This window comes from Cibotium barometz, chromosome 7, assembly GCF_041138505.1.
Source record: "Cibotium barometz isolate CiBa-2024 chromosome 7, ASM4113850v1, whole genome shotgun sequence".
NCBI lineage: Eukaryota > Viridiplantae > Streptophyta > Polypodiopsida > Cyatheales > Cibotiaceae > Cibotium > Cibotium barometz.
The window spans coordinates 31,249,887-31,267,434 of NC_141052.1; positions in this window are offsets into that span (position 1 = coordinate 31,249,887).

Below are 17,548 nucleotides of genomic sequence, written 5' to 3' on the forward strand. Positions count from 1 at the left end.
TGGGAAAAGAGAAATCCCTAGCATATTGGAATTAATGAGCATTTTATTTAAATTCAAAGATGAAATTTAGATAAATTTATTTTATCTATGAGAAAGATTTAAATGTTAAAAGAGGAATTCCTATGACATTTGGATTTCCATCATTTAAATGAAAAAAGAGAAATTCCTAGCATATTGGAATTATTGAGTATTATATTTAAATTCAAAGATGAAATTTAGATAAATTTATTTTATCTATGAGAAATATTTAAATGTTAAAAGAGGAATTCCTATGACATTTGGAATTCTATCATTTAGATGAAAAAAGAGACATTCCTAGCATATTGGAATTAATGAGTATTGTATTTAAATTCAAAGATGAATTTTAGATAAATTTATTTTATCCATGAGAAATATTTAAATGTTAAAAGAGGAATTCCTATGACATTTGGAATTCCATGGGAAAAGAGAAATTCCTAGCATATTGAACTAATGGGTATTTTATTTTAGATGAAATTACTTTATGAGAAATATTTGATGATAAAAGAGGAATACCCATGACATTGGAATGCAATTAATTAAATGCAAAAAGAGGAACTCCCATGGTAATTGAGATCCAAGAAATTAAATGGGAAGAAGAGGAAATTTTAGTATAATTCAATTTATGATTATTTATCAAAAGTGAAAATATGGGTAGAATTGATTTCTTTAAATCCCATGAAATCTTTTATTCAAAAGAGGAATATTAAATATAATTCAATTGAGAAATTGAGAATGAATATGGAAATAGTCGTCGAGAAAAAGAACCTTTAATTAGGCCAAGGAATTGGCAGAAATTTAAAAAAAGGTTCAACCTAGAAAAAGCTTTTAAATGGGAATAGCATGTAAATGGATGAGATAAGGTGAAAATAGGATGTGATAAGATATGTATGGGATGTGATAAGATGTAAATGGAATGCGATAGGATGAGAATGGATGTGATAAGATGTGTATGGGATGTGATGGAAAGTGAATGGATGTGATAAGATGTGTATGGGATGTGATAAGATGTGATAAGATGAAAATAGGATGTGATAAGATGTGATGTAATGAGAATGAATGTGGATGTGTATGTGGAAGAATGAATGTGGATGTGTATGTGGAAGAATGGATGTGGATGTGTATGTGGTAGAATGGATGTGGATGTGTATGTGAAAGGATGTGATGTCGATGTGAGTGAATGAATAAGATGTGATGTGATGTGAGTCGGACAAAAATGAATGAATGATATGTGATGTGAATGGATGAGATGTGATGTGAATGGATGAGATGTGATGTCATGTGAATCACGATGTGAATGAATGATATGAGATGAGGTGTGATGTAAATTGAGATAGATGTGAAATGAATGAGGTGTGATGGGATGTGAATATGGGTTGATGCGAGTGGATGAGATGTGATGAGAATAAATGAGAAAAGATATGATGAGATGGAAAATGATGTGATTGGATGAGAATGGGTATACATTTGGATCTTGAATATCATGGAAATTCCTCTTTTTACATCAAAAATCTATATGCATAAAAATAAATTTATCAAACATTTCTCTTTTCTCTTAATTAAATAATTATGCATAAATACTAAAAGTATTCTTTCATGAATATGATAAAAATCATTCTTTTTGCTTAGAATTTCTAAACCTAGAATATGGTAGGAATTTCTCTTTTAGCATTATGCATAAAAATAAGTTATCTATTTTTTTTCTGAAAAATTTGCCATAGCTTTGCTGCTATTACAGAAATTCTCAAATTTTCTACTTGAATAAAAACTTGTAATGAAAATATGATAGAAGTTCTTCTTTTAAGCTTAAAATTAAACTATGTATACATATCATAATTTTAACCATAATTATAGACATAATTATGATTATTCTCCTTGATTAAGCTAAATTAAATATTCCTCTTTTTCCAATTTGTTAGGATAATCCTTTTCTCATTTAGAATGAGTTAAAGTAATTTTTATCTACTCATAAACAATCTAAAAAGAAATAATGGTTATTTTTACTAACTCAAAATCATGAAAATATCAATTCTTAATCCCTAGCTCATAAAGCCTAGAGTTTAGTTTTGAAATAAGAGATTATCATTGAGAAACATTTTTTTGCTAAAGATTTAGCCATAAAGATGACTACTCTTTTTAAGAGAGATTTACTTAAGGAAAGCATTATAATTAAGCATAAAGATTAACTTAATTCTAATTAGACATTAAGAATCTTAGGGAAAGCTTGATTTGAATAAAAACCATCATTTTGAAAGCTTTTCAAGCTTAAGAGAGGTTGAGAAGAAGAAAGTCATTGAGATAATTGAAAAAACCTCCAAGTTTGGCTTGATTCTATAATTAGCAGTGAAGCTCCCAACCAATCAATTGGCTACCAAGAGGAGAAGAGCAAACTTCAAGAGTTGTTGGAGAGAGAGAGAAGCTCCAAGCTCCAAGAAAAGAGAAAAATTAAGGGATAATATAAATATGATTATTTTAAGATAATACTGGCATGGTATAGCTCAAAGATGAGAATACAAAGGAATTAGGGTCTATTTATATTAGGTGAGGCACGCTACTAACCAAGTCCAACTCCGTTCTAGAATTTTCCAGCTTCAGTTGGACCCAATTTGGACAAGATTTGGATCAGTTTGGCTCCCTTTCTGATCCAGTATGCTCCAGGAGAGAGGAGAGATAAAAATATCACATTTTTTTGAATTAAAAAACCCAAGCACACATGTGAAAAAGGCACCTACCTCAAGAGTCTCCCTCTCCTTATCAAGGTGTAAAAAATGCATCATTTCTCCAAAATATCTCATTTTTTTAGTAATATACCTTAGTTTTTAACTAATAAACCTTGTACTCAATCAACTCTTCATCTTATGTGAGCATTTACTCATTTTTGGGTATTTTCTTTTATTCTTTGGATTTATCTCATCCCAACACTTAGATTAATCTTATTGGCCCATTGGAACCTTAATTGGACCATAATCCAAAAATTCTAAAAATGTAGACCCGTAGGCTAAGGTCTCTTTTTATACCATTTTCAATTTATTCCTAACGCACATTGGAAAGTTCATTTTGAACTTCCGACTCAGGGGAATCCATTTTAGACATTAGGAGAATTTTTATATCCAAAGATATCTCAATTTTGAGTTACCTCTCTTTAGATATTTTCTCTCTCTAGGCCAAAATAGGATAAAATAAGATCTTTATTCTATTTCCAAGAGGGGCTGATAACAAGAATAGGAGAGGTTCTTGTCAAAGTTGACAATGCGGAAGCAGTATTGCTTTAGTGAGAAAACGCTAAGGGAGAGAGGATGAGAAAATGCTGATAGAGAAAGGGAGAGAGAGGGTGCTCAAATGCTAGAGAGAGATAGAGAGAGAGAGAGAGAGAGAGAGAGAGAGAGAGAGAATATTCGAACCAACACAATAGCAATGAATTAGATGAATTTTTACAATGGAGCTAGGGTGCTTATATATCCACAAATGAACTTGGCCGACCTCACTTGAGATGCATGCAAAATTTGAACACCCTCTCTGCAGCTCATAGTGGACATAAGTAGGAATACCAAGTCGATCAAGAAGCTACATGGACACCCCAGCAGTGGCCAACAACTAGGTACACCTCGGATTTGCAACCACCAGCTTGTCACCACCAAAAAAAATGCCATCTTGAGCACCAACTGCCTCAAAGAACATTGAACTGTAGACCCTACATCCAAGAATCCCCATTCATGAACTGTGAACACATCACGTCCAAAAAACTCCACAAGATAATGAACTTTGGTACACACCTTGTCCATAATCCCGAAAACAAAAATGAATGACTGTAGCACATCCATAGTGTTTTATACGCCATGTTGGTTCCTTGCCAGATGCCTAGTGCTTTGAATTCCGACACACCGATCCAAACACCCAGAAATTGAACTCCGACACACGGGTCCAAGTCGTCACAAAATGGGAGCACAGACTGCCCCTCTCTGCCACTCACATGCCCCTCTCTGCCACTCACATGCCTCTCTGCCACACCGGAAGAAGCCATATCATTCTTGGTAGTATCACTATCACTGTCATCCTCGTCAGCTTTGCCTTTGCCTTTGTCATTCGTCGAGCCTTGAGCTTTAGCTTTGGATTTGCAATCCCTGTAAGATCCCTGTTCCCACCGAGCAACGGATTCAGGATACTGGCAGCAGAAGTAGCACTTCTCGCGCGGGACAGGGGTCCCACATTCGGGGCCTCACCTATGGATATCTGGATAAGAGACTAATCCGTCAGTTGTTCCAAAACCGAACCGGAAAAACTTCCTTTACCGGAAAGCACGGGTGATTCCACCAGGAAAACTTTTTACTCTAACGTAGTCAAGATCACTTCTGATCAAGCTGATCCAATTGTATCTTCAAGATACTTGATCAGATCAAGGAAGAAACTTGCACTTGGATCATTGGGATCAACGCTTTTTTTCCCATTCAAGAGGCACAGCCATTGATTCCTATCCATAGAACAATTACTGTCCGTGATTTACTTTATCTATCGTAATAACAAAAGTTGAGTCTCGATTTACGGATCCATCAGTCCAGCCTAACCCCATCCAATCCCATGGGTTAGCCAACCGCCCAACCACTGTAGTGATGGAATCCAATTAGGAATTTGGCTAGGTTTTGTCCCGGGTACCAGGGAAAAGAGTTCCAAGGCCCCCTAGCCGGAAGTTCATGCAAATATAAAACTAGTCACACCACTTACACACCCAAAATGAAATTGCCTTTTTCTCAACATCAGCTAACTTTAAAACAATCCTTTAATGAAAACCATTATGTCACTGGTGACAATCTTCCAATTTATCCAGTTGATTCAAATTCCCATCATTCCTTCATCAAAGTATCTAGTATGGCATCATTGGCAACTAGAACGCTCACCACCTGTCTACTCAGGGGCCTTTTCAATAGTTCCTAGCCCATAATACTTGGCAATATAATCACTTATCAAGATGGACTCTCGTTGAAGATCAGCAAGATCAACCAACAGATCCATATAAAGAGCCATGGACTCATCCATTGAAGACCAGCAAGGTCAATCAACCAGATCCATGCCCGGTTTCAAAAAACAACTCTTACTCCTTGTTCCAATATCTTCCTCGACGCACACGTGGGTATCCTGGGCGACCCCGAGCACCGTATGGTCAGCACCCTCTAGGATCCTTCGCAGGTGACCTAGCGCTTCACTCATAGGCCGCTTCCTTGGCCCCTCATCCACCGTACCGGAAGCTCACCATTTTAATCAAACGGAGGCTGGTCAAGACCTCGGCCGACCTTGCTACGCGAGACGTCATCCATTGACTCTCCGTCAGCGGCAGTTGCAACTTTATCAGTTAGGTCACCATGACCTCAATCCATAAGATGGTCAAAATGCTTCCCCAGCATTCTTGACATAAAACAGTCATTTACAAACAGTCACAAAATACAGTTTCTATATCGAACTCCGTCTTTCCACATTATCCCTCCTCAATCCATATTACTTATTCCACATCCCTTCATATGTACTCATTCTCATCCATTCATTCATATCGACACATTATTTCCCATACACATTCACCTTCATTATTCTTCATACACATCCATGCATACATCCATTTTCACATCCTTATTCATACATCCACATCCACATACATACATCCATACATACACATCCACATGCATATATCCACATCTATATGCATACACCCATACATACACATCCATATGCATACATCCACATCCTCATTCGTACAGCACATTCATGCATCTTCATCCATACATCCATATTTACATGCGCATTCACATCCATACTCCACATACATACATCTATTTTTTTCCTTCCCATTCATATAGCCCCATACACCACATCTATTCTTTTACATCACATCCATTCTCGCCTTATAACAACCCATATACATCTTATCTCATCACATACACTTCTTATCTCATCCCATACACATCTTATCACATCTTAACTCATCTTATCACATCCTAACTCATCTCATATACATCTTATCTCATCTTATCACATCTCATACACCTCTTATAACATCTTAACTCATCTTATCACATCCTAACTTATCTCATATACTTCTTATCTCATCTTATCACATCCTAACTCATCTCATATACATCTTATCTCATCTTATCACATCTCATACAACTCTTATCACATCTCATACACTTCTTATCACATCTTAACTCATCTTATCACATCCTAACTTATCTCATATGCATCTTATCACATCTCATACACCTCTTATCACATCTCATACACTTCTTATCACATCTCATACACCTCTTATCACATCTCATACACTTCTTATCACATCCTAACTTATCCTTTATGCATACCTCTATGCAAGAATTTCAATTGTGATAAAAGTAACACTTTTACAATAAAATAATCATTTTTTATAATATTTTTATAATAAAATAATAATTTATTTATTTTTTTCATTTCTATGCACGAAATTCAATATGATAAAAATAACATTTTTATAATAAAATAATCATTTTTTTAACAGTTTTATAATAAAATAATAAAATATTCATCTTTTGTGCATATCTCTATACATGAAATTCAATTATGCTAAAAGTAACACTTTTGATATAAAAATTTATCCATTATGCATACTTCTATGCATAAAAATAAAAATGATAAAAGTAACACTTTTGATATAAAAATTTATCCATTATGCATACTTCTATGCATAAAAATAAAAATGATAAAAGTAACACTTTTGATATAAAAATTTATCCATTATGCATACTTCTATGCATAAAAATAAAAATGATAAAAGTAACACTTTTGATATAAAAATTTATCCATTATGCATACTTCTATGCATAAAAATAAAAATAATAGAAGTAATACTTTTGATATAAAAATTTATCTTTTATGCATAATATAAAAATTCAAATTTTCCATGATTACAATGAAATTCTTTCAATTAATCTAGGATGATAATTCTTAGAATATGGTAGGAAATCCTCTTTTCATGCTTTGAATGAAATTATTTTATGTGTAAATTTTTATAACATTTTGCCATAGCTTCGCTACTATAACTGATAAATCTCAATTATTTTAAAAGATAAGGCTTATCTTGAGGGAATGATTAGAATGATCCCTAATTGGATCATTAATCCTTAATGGATTAAATAAAAAATAATCATAAACTAAAAGCATAGATAAAAAAACTTTTAATTTGTTTTTAAGCATAGATTAATCTTGGATTAAGGAAAAGCTTTATGAAAAGCTTCATTTGGATTGAGAATGGGTCATGAGTATGACCATTTCTTAAGTGAGAGAAAGAAAAAAACCATTAGAATTAAACATAAATGGAAATTTATGTAATTCTTTACTATCATTAATCAATTATAGCATTCAAAAACCATACCAACTAAGCTTCTCAAGCTTGAGAGGGGTTGAGAAGAGAGAAACATTGAGAAATTATAGAAAAGATCAAAATTCATCATACTTACCTTACAAATTGCTTGATTCTTTGTTCACGGTAGAGGCCCCCAACCAATCAATTGGTTTAGTATGTTGATGGAGCCACCAATGGGGATTGAAGAAAGAGAGAAGTGTCAAAAACAAATGAATTATTAAAGAATTCACAGTTCTTGGCTTAGGTGGAGTAGAGTAACAATGCATAAGACACTATATATTTTCAACAAGGGGAGGCTTCTATTTATAGGAAAAATTTAGCTCCTAACCAAACAAACTGATTCTAGAATTTTCCAAGTCAGTTTGGTCACTTTTTGACCATTTTTAGGTCAATTAAGCTAACTTTTTGGAACTAGACATGAATGAGGAGAGAGGAGAGATGAAATATCTCAATTTTCATGAGTTTAAAACTCATTCAAGCATGTGATTTAGGCGCCTCATTGAATGCACTCCTTTTCCTTACTGATGTGTCAAAAATGGAATCCTTACACTCAAAATATCTCATATTTTTATATTACTCATAGTTTTTTACTATTAAACCTTGTACATTTTCAACTCTTCATCTTATGTGAGCATTGAAGGGACTCACCTTCCTTACCTAGATGTCAAAATGGAATCATTATATCCAAAATATCTCATATTTTTAATATTGCTCACAAATTCTTACTAATAAACCTTGTACATAGTCAACTCTTCATCTTATGTGAGCATTTACTCATTTTTGGGTATCTTCTTTTAAAAATTTGGATTTATCTCCTCCCTACACATGGATTGATCCTATTGGCCCCTAGGAACCTTAATTGTACCATAGTCCAAAGATTTCTGAAAATCTAGACCCTTAGACTAAGGTTCTTTAAACCTATTTCCAATTAATTCCAATTACATATTGAAAAATTCTTTCTAAATTTCTGTTTTAGGAGAATTCATTTTAATAAGGTGAGATATTTTTCTATCCAAAAATATTCAAAATCTGAATATTCTCTCTCTAGAATATTTTCTCTCTCTAGGTTAAAACAGTTAGAAACAAGGTCTTTATATTTTTGAAGAGGGATTGATTACAGGGGAATATGCTAGACATTTTGAGAGGTTGGGGAGGAATCTTACAATCCCGAGCCAAATGCCCTCGCTTTCTGCACTTATAACAACGGCTCCTAGACTTCTTATTGGATTCCGATGCAGCATGTGTTGATTCTACATCCTTCGGAACTTGAATCTTGCCTTGGGAAATGAGCACTGCTTCCTCCTCAATGAGAAAAGAGATGACATCATCAAATTCCAGCTTTTCCTTTGTGACTTTTAAGTGAAATGCCCTCGAGACCATCTCCTCGTACTCCTCAAGCAGCTTCGTAAGAAGCAAGGCAGCTAACTGGGTACTAGCACTTAACACACTATTCATAGCCGATAACTGATCATGGAGGATAACCTTTGCCTTCATTAGAAATGATTGCATAGAGGTCCTGACTTCAAACTTAATGGAAAACAACTGGCCGAGAAGGTTTACTGCTCGCATTGTTGAGTCTCGATCACACATTCCTGCAAGCTTTGACCACATTTCCTTGGAAGTCTTCAAAGACTGTATGGCAGGGGAAATTTCCTTGGTGAGAGATTCTGCAATCGCCAACATTGCCTTCGCATTGTTAGCATCCCAATCCACAAGAGATTTGAGAAACTCCTCCTCCTGAAGACGTGTGAACCGATTGCTATCCCTTCGGGAATGTTCCTCCGAGCCATCAACAATGTCCCATAAGCCTTTTCTGCTAAACCATAGCCTCATGATCAAGTGCCAATGCACATAATTGTCGCCATTTAGTTTTTCGTCCTTGCTCCAACACGGGAGACCCATCTCCTTCGTCAATCCGATCCACCTCTCCAAAAAAAACAGCCCAAATCTCGTCCAACTTCACTCTGAAAATCAACAGCACTCCTTCGGCTGAAAAAACGCAGATTTGAAGGGGTTCTCTACGATGAAAACGCTGCTAGATCCGATCAGCCCCCCTCTTATAGCAAAAATGCTGGTCCAAGGGTGCTTCTTGCGATGAAAACTTAGCAAATCAATCGCTCTCCTGCCGGCTGAAAAACGCAGCTGAGATCTGCCTCCTCATGCTCCGGTCCCCTAGGCGTTGATGTGCCTTGGCTCTCATACCATGTCAAAGTTGACAATGCGGAAGCAGTATTGCGTTAGTGAGAAAACGCTAAGGGAGAGAGGATGAGAGAAAACGCTGGTAGAGAAAGGGAGAGAGAGGGTGCTCAAACGCTAGAGAGACATAGAAAGAGAGAGATAGAGAGTATTCGAACCAACACAACAGTAATGAATTAGATGAATTTTTTACAATGGAGCTAGGGTGCTTATATATCCACAAATGGACTTGGCCAACCTCACTTGAGATGCATGCAAAATTTGAATAGTTCTTACACCTTTACATCTCAAAAGCTGGAGGGAGGAATCTTACACATACTTAGGTAGCACCCGGCATGCATGGAGAGATCTGGGTGCATGCTGACAAGTACCGGCCTTTTTAGGTAGCACCCCACATGCATTGGGTGCTTTCAATGCATGCGGTAGCTACCGGCATACTTAGGTAGCACCCGGCATGCATTGGGTGCTTCTAGTGCATGCCGGTAGCTCCTGTGCAAGTCGTTAAATATCAGGATTGATTGCAAGCTTCCCACATGCATTCGGTGCTCTCGGTTCATGCCGGTACCTACCGGCATACATAGGTAGCACCTGGCATGCATTGGGAGCTCTTGGTGCATGCTGGCTACATGCGTATTTAGGTAGCATCTGGCATGCCTTTAAATATACCCTCTTGCCTAGGTAGCACCCGGCGGGTGATCCTGGTGCATGCCGGTAGCTACTGCATTACTTAGGTAGCACCCGGATGTATGCCGGTAGGTCCCGGTGTTTGTTCGTAGTTATGGGCATGCATTGGAAGCTGCGCGCATGAATTCATTGCTCTCGGTGCATGCCGGTAGTTATCGTTATACTTAGGTAGCACCCGGCATGGATAGGGAGCTCCCTCTACATGCCACTAGCTACCAGCATAATTAGGTAACACCGGCATGCATTGAAAGATACCCTCTTGCATGGGTAGCACCCGACGTACATTTTGGTGCTCTCGTGCATGCCGTTAGTAGCTATCAAAATACTTAGGTAGCACCCGGCATGCATTGGGTGCTTCTGGTGTATGCCGGGAGCTCCCTGTACATGTCAGTAGTTATCGGCATGCATTGGAAGCTACCCACATGCATTTTGTGCTCTCCGTGCATGCCAGTAGGTATTGGAATACTTATCTAGCACCCGGCATGCATTGGGAGCTCCCGATGCATGCCTGTAGCTACCGGCAAATTTAGGTAGCACCCAGCATGCATTTAAAGATACGTGCTTTCCTAGGTAGTACCCGGCATGCATTGGGTGCTCCCAGTGCATGCTGGTACCTCTCGATGCATGTCGGTAATTATCGGCATGCATTGGAAGCTACCCGCATGAATTCGGTGCTCTCGGTGCATGCCGATAGCTACCGGCATACTTAGGTAGCACACCTGGCATGCATTGGGAGCTGGCTACCGGTATCTTAAGGTAGCATCCCTCATGCATTTAAGATACCCGCTTGCCTAGGTAGTACTCGACATGCATTGGGTGCTCTCACGGTAGCTACCATGTAAGATTCCTCCCCAGCCTTCGAGGTATATAGGAGTAAGAATCTCCCTTTCGGATCTTATAATTATTCCCTCTCTAAAATAAAAGAAAGTTTCTGTTTAAAAAAGGAATACCCTTTTCCTAAAATACTTCTCAGGAGTCAAGCCTATTTTAAGGATTTAGAACAATGAGTTTAGAAGTGAGAATCGGTGTTTTGGATACCAAGGTTTTGGTTTTCATTCGAGTATGGCCCAAAAGAAGTTCTTTATCTCTTGAGGAGTATAAGAAGTTATCCCCCAGATATTGTGATCCTTATATCTGAATTCAATGAAAATAGGTGACTTAGCCTACAAGTTTCTTTTATCTCCTCATCTCAAAATTCTTAACGCCTTCTATAGAAAAATGTGTCAAACTCAAATCATGGAAAGACGGTAAAACTTCAGTGGCAAGTTATCGTTGGCTTCTAGGTTACGCTAGCTCCTTCCTTTATATAAGTCATAACTTTTACTTGTCGCTCACAGTAATCTTACTCCCATCAATCTCCTTTCTTTCTTAATCTCCTTCATGGCTTGGCAACAGGAATTAGTTTTATCCCTGATGATTTCTCACCTTCAAGACGCAAGAGAGTGTGTGAAGAAAAACTTTATAGAACAGTATGAGCGCTCACTTTTTCCTCACCTAGGAACTTCTGTAGCGCAGACCAAATGGCGGACCTATCAAAACATAACTAGGGTAACACCCTGGGGTCAGCAACACTTTCGTAACAATGTCCGCTTGGCCATGGTTATTGAAGCTTTGGGTTTGGGTCCCCGATACTACTGTGTCATGAGATCAAGGCATCTTGGGTTTTCTGAGCGGGTCTTCTTACTGGCATGTTTTCTTCCTCATGAGAAGATATGCCTTTACCCCGTTTTGGTCAGAGGTCCTTTTGTTAGATCACCTCATACCACTGAGATAGGTGCGGCAATAACCAGCAGAATCATTCCCATAGATGAGTTACCCTATACTTGTGCAGCTTGTGAGGACTGCTTTTGTGACCATATGATGGACGGGCTTATGGAAGTGTAAAGAGTTCTTCTATCTTTACTGTATAAGTCCCGTGAATGAATAAAGTTTAAATCTTGTTCTTATTTTGAATCTTGCTCTCTTTAAGACTTTTCTTGGTGGTTAATCGTGATTAAAATTTTTCTCTAAGTCTCATATTCGTGCATCTTGCGAAATTATTCCAAGTTGCGAGATGAGGACATCTCGCGTTTTTTAAGTGGAGTAGAATGTAAGATTCCTCTCCCAACCCCTTTTTGATGTCTAGTATATTCCCCTGTAATCAATTCCTTTTCTAAAATATAAGAGATCTTGTTTGTGGCTGTTTTAACCTAGAGAGAGAAAATATTCTAGAGAGAGAATATTCAGATTTTGAATATTTTTGGATAGAAAAATATCTCTTATAATTCAGATGAGTTTCCCTGAAACTAAAATTTAAAAAGAATTTTCCAATGTGCAATTGGAATTAATTGGAAATAGGTATAAAGAACCTTAGCCTAAGGGTCTAGATTTTCAGAAATCTTTAGACTATGGTCCAATTAAGGTTTCTATGGGCCAATAGCATCAATCCATGTGTAGGGAGGAGATAAATCCAAATTGTAAAAAGAAAATACCCAAAAATGAGTAAATGCTCACATGAGGTGAAGAGTTGAAAATGTACAAGGTTTATTAGTAAAAAACTATGAGCAATATTAAAAATATGAGATATTTTAGGAATAATGATTTTATTATGACACATATGTAAGGAAGGGGAGTCCCTTAAATGCTCACATAAGATGAAGAGTTGAAAATGTACAAGGTTTATTAGTAAAAAACTATGAGCAATATTAAAATGATTCCATTATGACACATATGTAAGGAAGGAAAGTTCTTTAAAGAAGGTGCATATTTCACATAAGATGAAGAGTTGAAAATGTACAAGGTTTATTAGTAAAAAACTATGAGCAATATTAAAATGATTCCATTATGACACATATGTAAGGAAGGGGAGTTCTTTAAAGGAGGTGCATATTTCCCTTAAATGATTTTATTATGACACATATGTAAGGAAGGGGAGTCCCTTAAATGCTCACATAAGATGAAGAGTTGAAAATGTACAAGGCTTATTAGTAAAAAACTATGAGCAATATTAAAATGATTCCATTATGACACATATGTAAGGAAGGGGAATTCTTTAAAGGAGGTGCATATTTCACATGCTTGAATGAGTTTTAAACTCATAAAAATTAAGATATTTCATCTCTCCTCTCTCCTCATTCAAGTCTAGTTCCAAAAAGTTAGCTTAATTGACCTAAAAATGGTCAAAAAGTGACCAAACTAACTTGGAAAATTCTAGAATCAATTTGTTTGGTTAGGAGCTCAAATTTTCCTATAAATAGAAGCCTCCCCTTGTTGAAAAAAACATAGTGTCTTATGCTTTGTTACTCTACTCCTCCTAAGACAAAATAGATAGTGTCTTATGCTTTGTTACTCTACTCCTCCTAAGCCAAAATAGATAGTGTCTTATGCTTTGTTACTCTACTCCTCCTAAGCCAAAATAGATAGTGTCTTATGCTTTGTTACTCTACTCCTCCTAAGCCAAAATAGATAGTATCTTATGCTTTGTTACTCTACTCCTCCTAAGCCAAAATAGATAGTGTCTTATGCTTTGTTACTCTACTCCATCTAAGCCAAAATATATAGTGTCTTATGCTATGTTACTCCACCTAAGCCAAGAACTGTGAATTCTTTAATAATTCACTAGTTTTTGACACTTCTCTCTTTCTTCAATCCCCATTGGTGGCTCCATCAACATACTAAACCAATTGATTGGTTGGGGGCCTCTACCGTGAATAAAGAATCAAGCAAATTATAAGGTAAGTATATTGAATTTTGATCTTTCTATAATTACTCAATGATTCTCTCTTCTCAACCCCTCTCAAGCTTGAGAAGTTTAATTGGTATGGTTTTTTAAATGCTATTGAAGTTAATTGGTGAATAGTAGTGAAGAGTTACATAATTTAATAAATGCTATAGAAGTTAATTTCCATTTATGTTTAAATTCTAATGGTTTTTATGTAATTTCTCTCTCTCACTCAAGAAATGGTCATACTCATGACTCATTCTCAATCCAAATGAAGCTTTTCATAAAGCTTTTCCTTAATCAAGCTATGCTTGAGGCCAAATTAATGGCTTTTTGCTATGCTTTTAGTTTATGCACATTGATGATTCAATCCATTATGGATTGATGACCCAATTAGAGACCATTCTAATTATTTCCTTAATGATAAGCTTTATCCCTTAGAAAAAAATTGAGATTTATCAGTCATAGTAGCGGAGCTATGGCAAAATTTTTATAGAAATCACGCATAAAATAAATTCATTCAAAGCATAAAAAGAGGACTTCCTACCATATCCTAAGAACTATCATCCTAGATTAATTAAAAGAATATTATTATGCATGGAGATATGGATGTTTGCATGTAGATGTAGAGGTATGGATGTGAGTGTAAATGTGGAGGTGGATGTATGCATGTAGATGTAGATGTATAGATGTAGATGTGGATGTGGAGGTGGGTGGATGCATGTAGATGTAGATGTATAGGTGTAGGTGAGAATGGAGATGTGGATGTATACATGTAGATGTAGATGTATAGATGTAGATGTGAATAGAGATGTGGATGTATACTTGTAGATGTGGATGTATACTTGTAGATGTAGATGTATAGATGTAGATGTGGATGTGGAGGTGGGTGGATGCATGAAGATGTAGATGTATAGATGTAGATGAGAATGGAGATGTGGATGTATATATGTAGATGTAGATGTATAGATGTAGATGTGAATAGAGATGTGGATGTATACATGTAGATGTAGATGTATAGATGTAGATGGGAATGGAGATGTGGATGTATACATGTAGATGTAGATGTATAGATGTAGATGTGAATGGAGATGTGGATGTATGCATGTAGATGTAGGTGTATAGACATAGATGTGGATGTAGAGGTGGATGTATGCATGTAAATGTAGATGTATAGATGTGGATGTGAATGTGGAGTGGATGTATGCATGTAGATGTAGATGTATGGAGGTGAATGTGAATGTGGATGTGGATGTATGCATAGGGATGTAGATGTATGCATGTAGATGTGAATGTACGCATATAGTTGTGGATGCATGGATGTGAATATACGATTGTGATGTGAGGGAATCTGAAGTGATGAGATGGAAATGATGTGATGGGATGAGAATACTTATAAATGGAATATGGAATAAGTAATGTAGATTGAGGAGGGATAATGTGGAAAAATGAAAGTTAAAATAGAAATTGTATTGTAAACTGTTTGTAAATGCTGTTTGTAAATGCTGTTTGTAAATGATTGTTTTATGTCAAGAATGCTGGGGGGAGCATTTTGACCATCTTGTGATTAAGGTCGTGATGAGAAAGTTGCAACTGTTGAACGGGGAGTCAATGAAGGACGTCTCGCGTAGCAAGGTCGGCCGAGGTCTTGACCAGCCTCGGTGCGATTAAAATGGTGAGCTTCCGGTACGGTGGATGAGGGGCCAAGGAAGCGGCCTATGCGTGAAGCGCTAGGTTACCTGCGAAGGATCCTAGAGGGTGCTGACCATACGGTGCTCGGGCTCTGGGTCGCCTAGGATACCCACGCGTGCGTCGAGGAAGATATTGGAACAGAGTTGGAGTTGTTTTCTGAAATCGAGCATGGATCTGGTTGATTGACCTTGCTGGTCTTCAATGGATGAGTCCATGGCTCCTTATATGGATCTCTGTTGGTTGATCTTGCTGATCTTCAATGAGAGTCCATCTTGTTAAGTGATTATATTGCCAAGTATTATGGGCTAGGAACTATCGAAACGGCTCCTGAGCGTTCTAGTTGCCAATGATGCCATAGATACTCTGATGAAGGAATGATGGGAAATTAAGAATCAATTGGATAAATTGGAAGATGGTGATCAATGATACTAGGGTTTTATTAAAGGATTGTTTTAAACTGGTTGAATCTGGTTGAAAAAGGCAATTTCATATTGGGTGTGTGAGTGGTGTGACTAGTTTTATTTTGCATGAACATCCGGCTAGGGGGCCTTCGAACTCTTTTCCTTGGTACCCGGGACAAAACCTAACCAAATTCTTAATTGGATCCCATCACTACAGTGGTTGGGCGGTTGGCTAACCCATGGGATTGGATGGGGTTAGGCTGGACTGATGGATCCGTAAATCAAGACTCAAACTTTTGTTTTTACGATAGAAAAAAAAAATCCCGGACAGTAACTGTTCTATGGATAGGAATCAACGGATGTGCCTCTTGAATGGGGAAAAAAGCGTTGATCCCAATGATCCAAGTGCAAGTTTCTTCCTTGAACTGACTAAGTATCTCATAGATGTAATTGGATCATCTCGATCAGAAATGATCTTGACTACGTTAGAGTAAAAAGTTATCCTGGTGGAATCGCCCGTGCTTCCGGTTAAGAAAGTTTTTCCGGGTTCGGTTTTGGAACAACCGACGGATTAGTCTCTTATCCGGATATCCGTGGGTGAGGCCCGAGTGTGGGACCCCTGTCCCGTGCGAGAAGCGCTACTTCCGCTGCCAGTACCCCGAATCCGTTGCTCGGTGGGAACAGGGATCTTACATACCAGCATGCTTAGGTAGCACCCAGTATGCGGGTGCTTCTGGTGCATCTGGTCGCCCTTGGTGCATGTCGTTAATTATCCGCAATGCATTGGAAGCTACCTGCATCCATTTTGTTGTCTCAGTGTATGCCGATAGCTACCGGAATACTTAAGTAGGACCCGTCATGCATCAGGAGCTCTTGGTGCATATCGACAGCTACTAGAATATTTAGGTAGCATTGAGCATGCATTTAAAGATACCCGCTTGCCTATGTGGCACCCGACATACATTGGGTGATCGTGGTGCAAGCCGGTAGCTACCTGCATACTTAGGGAGCACCTGCATTGGGTGGTTGGGATGCATGCTGGTACCTCCCAGTGTTTTTCTGTAGTTATCGGCATGCATTGGGTGGTCTGGTGGGTGCATGCCAATAGCTAGCTACTGGCAGGTGGCTACCCACATGCATTAGGTGCTCTCCATGCATGCCAATAGCTAGCTACTGGCATACTTAGGTAGCACCGGACATGCAATCAAAGATACCCACTTGCCTAGGTAGCACCTGGCATCCATTATGTGCTCTTAGCGCATGCCATTAGCTACCAGCATACTTAGGTAGCACCCGGCATGCATTGGGTTCTTCTGGTGCATGTTGGTAGCTCTCAATGCATGTCGATAGCTAGCGGCATGCATTGGAAGCTACCTGCATCATGCATTCAGTGGTCTCTATGCATGCTGGTAGCTACCATCATACTTAGGTAGCACTCGCCATGCATTGGTTGCTCCCGATGCATGCTCGCATCTA